The sequence below is a fragment of the Vulpes lagopus genome, chromosome 9 (assembly GCF_018345385.1).
Source record: "Vulpes lagopus strain Blue_001 chromosome 9, ASM1834538v1, whole genome shotgun sequence".
NCBI classification, from domain to species: Eukaryota; Metazoa; Chordata; class Mammalia; order Carnivora; family Canidae; genus Vulpes; species Vulpes lagopus.
In genome coordinates this window covers 48896672-48905246 of record NC_054832.1, presented here as the reverse complement: position 1 = coordinate 48905246, position 8575 = coordinate 48896672, and positions in this window count along the sequence as shown.

Here is an 8575-nt window from a genome sequence, read left to right as displayed (position 1 = left end):
GTCTCTGCCTCTCTTTGTGTGTCTCTCATGAATAAATAAATAAAAATTTTAAAATAAGGAAGAAAGAGCCCTATGAACTGTACCTAGGTGTTTCACACCTCTCTGATATTTATCTGTGTTATCTTTCTCCTCCTACAACATATCCCTTATCTTTATTAAAGTCTGTGTGAATATACCCTCTGTAGTTTTATGTTCAATTATGGCGTTGTGCAACTGAAAATGCACAGTTTTTTGAAGAAGGGGAAGTAGATTGTGGTTAATAATAATAATATGATAATTTAAGGTGGGATGAAGGAAAGGTAGAAACAGCTAGGATTTCCATGTTTCTGGATTCTGTGTGGAAACAAAATGAAATTTAAGAGACAACACAGTGAGGTAGATAAGAACACGGACCCTAGCATCAGAACTTTTCTGTCCATTTCCAAGCTGTGTGACACTGAACAAGTTACTTGACCTTTTTGCATCTTAATTTCCTCATTGGTGTCTGGCAAATATGGCAAATGGCAAACCCTATATGAATGTGTGTTATTATATATATTAATCATTTGATTTTGTTTCTATCCATAGGCTCTTTGAAGTCTGAAAAATATCTCTATTTTATTGATTTTACTAATTAATTTTATTGATTTTGCTAATTACTAATTAATATCCTTAAGATTTAGATTATATTTTATTCCAGAAACCAAAAACAAAACAAGAAAATGATAACAAGAAAGATGGTATGTCATCATGAATAAAGTATCTTTTATCTCCAAACCCTTGACTCTCATGGTTATTTTCTTACCAATAAAAATCAATTTTTAAAAAGCAAGTTTTGCCAACAGGCCTACATAGAATTGATATGTGCTTCAATAAATTAAATACTTATTTTCATCTTAAATAATATAAAAGCAAATGTATTTAGAATAGAGTTATAGAAGACATTCTGGAATGAATAAAGAAAAAATTGAACAATTCACTGGGGAGAACAATGCCCTACAAGGATGAAATAAATCTCTCCTTTAAATCACTAAAAGACTTAGAATCATCGACTATATCTTGGATGACTGCAGAAGGGGAGAAAAGAGACAGAATAATTTACATCACTATATTAGCCTAGAGTTTTTGAATATTAATAAGTCATTGTTACCTGCTTCACTAGCTCAAGTGCTTATCTATGTACATCAAGTTGTTAATAAACTCACAGTAAATTTGATACTATTTCTTAATTTCAACTGTAAGGAGGTCAAAGACTTTGCATTTTCAAATATCCTGCCTTCAAAACACATTTTGAGAGTGAAAAATGCTAATTACAGTTGATAAAAACCTAATTTACTAGAAAGTTTATTTGGAGGGAATATCAGAATGAGTCACCCTTGTCAAGAACTGTGAAAGTTCTCAAGTTTTACTCCGATAAGTTAGCTTGTTACTATTTTATTGTTACTGACAGGAGACAGAAGACTCCTGGGTCAAGGACAATGGACCTTATTTCTTATGGAGGACCAGCACTGTGAGCTATATGTTTATGTTTGTCAGTTCCCTCTGCCACTAAGTTTGAACAATAAGGGAAAAAGGTAGAACTGACCCTTCACCCTCTGTCACCATCATGTCCTCTCTTCTCTGCTTCTATGTGCCACATCTGGTCAGTTCTTCAGCTGCAACTGGCCATTTACTGACAGACATATAGTCAAAGCTCTGGGTGCTTCAGTCTTCCATCAACTACAGTTTTGCTTAGGGCAGTGGCAAAAAGTGGTGAAGGCCAGGAAGATAATGGTGACATCCATGGAGTGGCTGATGGGCAGAGACTGCAGGTGGCACTGAGGAGATGGTAGCCAAGTTCATGGAAGCCACATGACAACAACTGAAGAAATAGCAACTGAGCAAGGTGAAGGACAAATTACCAGCTTTCATGGAGCTCCAAGAAGATAAGTAAGGTAACAATTAAAAACCCACTTGTGATGTCAGACTCTGTTCTGGTGCTAGAAACACAACAGTGAACTGCTTCACGGAGCTAAAATTTTAAAGGACAAGTAAAATGCAGTGTATCATATGATGTGCCCCATCTGCTGGTGACTTTCATTCCTTCTGTGATGATAACTCCCCACAGATAAATCTTGAGAAGAGGCCACATCAAAGAGGATAGGAAAGGTGGAGACACAGCTGGGAGCCAAACTGACCTGCGGACTGTCTGCACGAGGGAGGGATGCTGCTGTGTGTGTTGAGAGGGGAGAGGACCAGACCCTGACACCTGCTACCCCAGCCACGGGGGACTCACACTGGAAAGATGAACCCCCATAGCATTTGGCTTGGAAAACCAGAGGAGCCTAATTTCACTAGTTCTTACAGTTAGTGGAGCTTAACACCGGAACTTTACAAATCAGCAGGCATGGCTCTGGGAGAGCGGAGCGTGATAGGAAACTGAGTCCCGTCCTTAAGTAGACAGCACAACAAACAGCCCAAGGAGATACAGCATAGAAGTAGGAGTTTGAAAAATGCCTGAGGTATACAGGAAGGAGATTTATTTACTTGTCTCAGGGGATGTGGTGGAGGGGCAGGGATCTTCAGACTTCTCCAGGAACAACAAAGTTGGCAGGCACAATTTCTGTCCCCATCCCCTTAGCCTAGACACACAGTTGCTAGAACCAGCATAGTACCAACACTTTTCACCTAATTTGCTAACAGCACATCCTGCCCCCATGTTCTCCTACACACACACCCCCTCCAGCTAGGCTTTAGATTTAGGTCTCTTCTCACAGCACACCCTACCAAACCTTGCTAACATTGCATTCCCTGCCCCTGTGTCATCCTGCAGATCTGCCCCCTCCAATGTGCCCTTGGCCAGAGCCCATCCAAAGTGGTGCCGCAAGCCTGGCCAGTGTCCAAGCAGCCAAAACAGAGGCTAGCACCACTCCAAAGTGACTTTTACCCAGGGAGAGGGGGAGATAACCATACACACCAGTCTGACTGCAGCCCGGCAGTGGGCTGAGCAGATATCTGGTCTAACTGCAGGCTCTGCTCAACAACTAACACTTCTTGGGAGACTTCAAAGGGAAAGGACCTTGTGGTTTGGTGCTACTACATCCCTGGAAAATGCCTGGTCTGACTAAACTCAACCCCAAGGTAGCCCCAGACTGGCCTATTAACAACATAGGGACCTAATACTGTCCACAACAGGCAAAAAGAACCATTGCAGACAACTGGACTGAAGAAGAAAGGTGGCTCAATCACAACAGTAAGGCACACACAATACACATTAGAGACATCTTCAAGAACAAGAGACATGGCTGACTTTCCTAACACATAGAAACAGAGAGGGACAAAATGAGAAGACAGAGGAATATGTCTCAAATGAAATACCAGGACAAAAACATATCAAGAAAGCTGAATGAAACAGAGATAAATAAGATGCCTGACAGACATTTAAAGTAATTGTCATAAAGATACTCACTGAGGGATCCCTGGGTGGCGCAGCGGTTTGGCGCCTGCCTTTGGCCCGGGATCGAATCCCATGTCGGGCTCCCGGTGCATGGAGCCTGCTTCTCCCTCTGCCTTTATCTCTGCCTTGTCTCTGCCTCTCTCTATATATATGACTATCATAAATAAATAATAAAAAAAATTAAAAAAAAAAAAGATACTCACTGAACTTAAGCATAGTGGAGACCCTCAGTGAGACCCATAACAAGGAGAGAGAAAATGTAAAAAGGAACCAGTCAGAAATGAAGAACTCAGTAACTGAAGTTAAAAACAAACTAGTACAATCAAGGAAGCAGATGAATGCATACATGACCTGAAGGACAGAGTAACGAAAAGCAATCAAGCTAAACAGGTGAGAGGAAAAAAAAAACTAATACAAAATGAAGACAGACTTAGGGAACTCAGTGACATCATCAAACATAGTAACATTTGCATTATGAAGATCCCAGAAGGAGAAGAGAGAGAAAAGGGGACAGAAAATTTACTTGAAGATATAATAGCTGAAAACTTCTCAAACCTGGGGAAGGAAAAAAAAAAGCCAGATCTAGAAGATACAGACCCAGGACCGAGTCCAGCATCAGGCTCCCTGCTTGGAGCCTGCTTCTCCCTCTGCCTGTGTCTCTACCTCTCTCTGTGTGTCTCTCATGAATAAATAAATAAAATCTTCAAAAAACAAACAAAAAAAGAGTCCATCCCCTTTCTCCACTTGCCTGGCACTGAACTTTAGCTTCTTACCATTCCTTCTACATATTTCTTTTGGAGCTCTTGTCACATTTTTAAATTATTTGTATATGCTTCTGTTGCCCATGCTAGATTGTGAACTTATGAAACACAGAGAACTTCTTTTGCACATTCTTTTTTTTTAAGATTTTATTTTTTCATGAGAGATGCACACACGCACACAGAGAGACAGGCAGAGACACAGGCAGAGGGAGAAGCAGGCTCCATGGAGGGAGCCCGACGTGGAACTCGATCCTGGGACTCCAGGATCAGGCCCCGGGCTGAAGGCAGGTGCTAAACCGCTGAGCCACCCTGGGATCCCCATTTTTGCTCATTCTTTTATGTATCCTCAGCATGTCCCTTAATATGGGCACATTTAAAAAAAGGGGGGTTAATCGACCAAGAAAGAAAAAAGAGTGTGTGCCATGGCAGTTCAATACTTTATTAAAAATTAATATAATGTTCAAGAATAAATCTGATTTAAACACATAGAAAATATGCAAAGTTATTTGGCCTCACATTCATTCATTCATTCATTCATTGGATTATAATTACCAGATGTTATTAAGCATCAGAGATTTCCAGATTAAAAACCAAGTGCCCGGGAACCCTGGGTGGTGCAGCGGTTTGGCGCCTGCCTTTGGCCCAGGGCGTGATCCTGGAGACCCGGGATCGAATCCCACGTCGGGCTCCTGGTGCATGGAGCCTGCTTCTCCCTCTGCCTGTGTCTCTGCCTCTCTCTCTCTCTCTCTCTCTCTCTCTCTCTCTCTGTGACTATCATAAATAAATAAAAATTAAAAAAAAAAACCAAGTGCCCATTATTTTTCTGTATGTCAAGTCATTCTCTTGTGCGTATTTCTGCCTAAGAAGGATAAAATGCATTTTATAGTTCCAGCTGAGCTGATGAGATTTACATTTCTGACAGGTAAAATACATGTTGCCTTTTTCTTTTCTTTATTTGCTTCACTGAAAACTAGGAAATAATTTAAGAGACAGATTTTAAAACTTAAAGCTCTCAAGTCTTTTGACTAGGCAATTGTAGAAAATATTTAACAAATCATTGATCATCCTATCAACATTTTACCAAATAGCATATTATAAAAAGTCATAAACTAGAATTAGCAGGATGTTATCATATTCTTCTGAGAATGCTATTTTTTGAGAATGGGCAACCACCCATTACATTATTAAATATACAGCCTAAACACAGAAATACTGCAGAGTTCAGCTCCTTGATTTAATGACAGAAAATATATTCCCATAAATAACATTAATCTCTAAGTAGCAATAGTTAATTTTCCAAATTCAGGTCCCATAACAGACTTGTGTTTACACTGTGAATATAAAGTAATGAAATGGATTTTTTAACAAGCATATCAGAATGTGTGCATCCAAATGTGTGTCACCACTCAAAATAGTCATCCTAAGATATTTTTAATTTATTACAAGAATGTTGCTATTCCTCCAAATATTTATTATGGCAGTAATAGAGATAAGTTTACATTAGGGTGATAGCAAAAGGAAGGGCTGATCAATTTTACCTGAATTTTTGATAAGCTCTTCAAAAAAGGTTAAGATTTATGCATGTACTTAAAGAATAAGTAGACACTGGGACGCCTGGGCAGCTCAGCAGATGAGTGTATGCCTTTGGCTCAGGGCAGGATCCTGGAGTCCTGGGATACAGTCCCACATTGGGCTTCCTGTGGAGAGCCTGCTTCTCCCTCTGCCTATGTTGCTGCCTCTCTCTCTCTCTCTCTCTCTCTCTCTCTCTCATGAATAAATAAATAAAATCTTTAAAATTTTTTTTAATTAAAAAAAGAATAAGTAGATGCGTTATCATAGACATATATGGCACATATCAAAAAAATTACAGAAAAAATTTGGGGTGTCTATATTTATAAGTTGTTTAGCATGATTGTGTGAGATTAGAGGTGGAAAGGTTTATAAGATGGGGTTCAAGAAGTAAGCAAAGACAAGGTCAATGAAGGTCTTGTAGATCACGCAAAGTAGTTTGAAACCAACCCTTTATATAGACAGTAGCACAATGGGATCTATATTTTTAAATTTTTAAAAGATTTTATTTATTTATTTGAGAGAGAGAGAGAGAGAGTGAGAGCATGTGTGTGCACACAAGTTAGTGAGGGGAAGGCAGAGGGAGAGGGAGAAGCAGGCTCCCACTGAGAAGGGACCCAGGATCATGACCTGAGCCAAAGGCAGACACTTAAAGGACTGAGCCACCCAGATGCCCTGGGATTTGTAATTTTTTAAAGATTTTATTTATTTATCCATGAGAGACACAAGGAGGCAGACATAGACAGAGGGAAAAACAGGCTCCCTGTGGGGATCCCAGGACCCCAGGATCATGACCTGAGCCAAAGGTAGACACTCAAGCACTGAGCCACCCAGGTGCCCCAGTATTTAAAAACAACTATTCTGATTATAATATGGAAGGGTGATTACAAAGGCATGGGGTTAGAGGAAAGATCAGTTAAGAGACAAGTGAGAGCTAAATTACTACAAAGTAAGGATTGATTTGAGAATTATTTACAAGGTAGAACTGATGAGTTAGTAACATGTTACACAAAAATTCCATTGAAGATAAAGTATAAAATGACTCAGGTTTCTGGTTTGTGTGATTGGGCAGATAGTGATACTAGTCACTAGATAAAGAAATATAAAAATGGGTCAAATGTGATGAAAGAGTATTCAGATTTGAAGATGTTGATCTCTAAATTATCTGTAGAATTTGCCAGCTGAGTCTGGTTAAAGAGATTGATCTAGCTTAGTGATAAGTATCTATGGTTAATGAGAATATATGTGGTAAAGGAAACCATGAAACAGATGAATTCACCCAGAAGTAATATAAAGATAAGAAGAAAGGAGAACCAAGAAGGGATTTGAAAAGAAAGATAGTATTGCAAAGCAGACAATTTTGCTAAGTATTGTGCCAAGGGATAAAGGCCCACCCCCACCCCACCCCTGCCAAAAAAGAGGAAACAATAAGAAGCAATAAAAGTATTAAGTAATGTGTTATGTGCTTTCTTCTATGTCATTTTATTAAATTCTCAAAACATGCCTCTAAAGCAAGTATTTGCCATGTTACAAGTAGGTAAAGTGGGCCAACTTGACCAAGGTCAACAGGTAAAAAATTGTGGAATCAGTATCTGGACTGAGGTTCATCTGTCTCCAGGACACATAAATGCTGCCAATAGCATCATAACAAGGAAGAGAGGAAGATGGACATAGCATTTGATAGAGTAAAATCAGTGGAGTGACCAGAACTATGGAAATGAGAAAGTAAGTCCAGTGAACACTGACTTTATCTTCAAAGGGTTTGATTTATGGGTTTTAGTGAAAGGGGATCCTAGGGATAAGGGACTTTCTTCCCAAAATTAAAGGGACTTAATCATGTTGATGAGAAAGAACCAACAGAAAGGGAGAAGAGAAAGTAGAAGAATAAAGATCATTAAAGGATAAGGTCTTTAAAGAGATGGGATGAATTGAGGTTTGGGACATAAGGTCAAACTTGAGCTTTGAATCTGTACCTCATTATGATCTCTAGCCTTAATGGATATCATCAGAGCTATAAATTCCAAATTGTGCTTTTTCTTAGTGGATTATAGATGCCCTCCTAAAAAGGGAGATGAGGGTCATTGCCAGTGATTTGAGGAATTGCTAGGTAAAATAAAGTTTCTTTACTAAAGAATGTCACTGAGATATTAACACACTAATGCACATCATAAGTATCTAGAGTAACAAAAAGGGAATATGTAGTATTTTCCAAATATATTTAATCTCAGGAACTCTTTAGTCTTTAATTTCCCTTAGAGCATGTAGAAATATTACTCTAGAGCATATGCTTCCTAATTGCAAAAAGGAGATCTCATTATCTGTTATAACAAAGCTCCAAAGGAAAAAAATTTTCCTGCATCATTTTCCAGATAAAGGCTTTCCTCTATGAGTTCAAATAATCTCAACATATTTAATAAATATTCAGATTAATTAGGGTTCTTGGAGGAGCAGACACCAAGACAGGGTGAGATATGCAAGAGACACATCAAGAGAATTACCAGGGAAAAAAGGAGGAAGCAGGGAGAGAGAAGGAGGGCAGAGACATAAGACTGAGATGCAAGTCTGAGCCCTAGGATGGAAAGAGGAGGAAGGAGAGATCAGTATGATGAGTCTCAGACTCGGATCTAAGAAAGATTTATTCAAGCCAGTGAAGAGTCATTGAGCCAAGAGAGGAACCCCACAAGAAGAGACCTGCCTTGTTTTCCTGCCAGTTCAGCTGTTGGGGGAGAGTAGTCTGTGAGAAGTATGGCCTCCATGCCAAAGTAGTGGTGGAGTCATAGACAATTTGGGTGGCATATTTGCATACATAGAACAGTCTACCCTGGCCTGC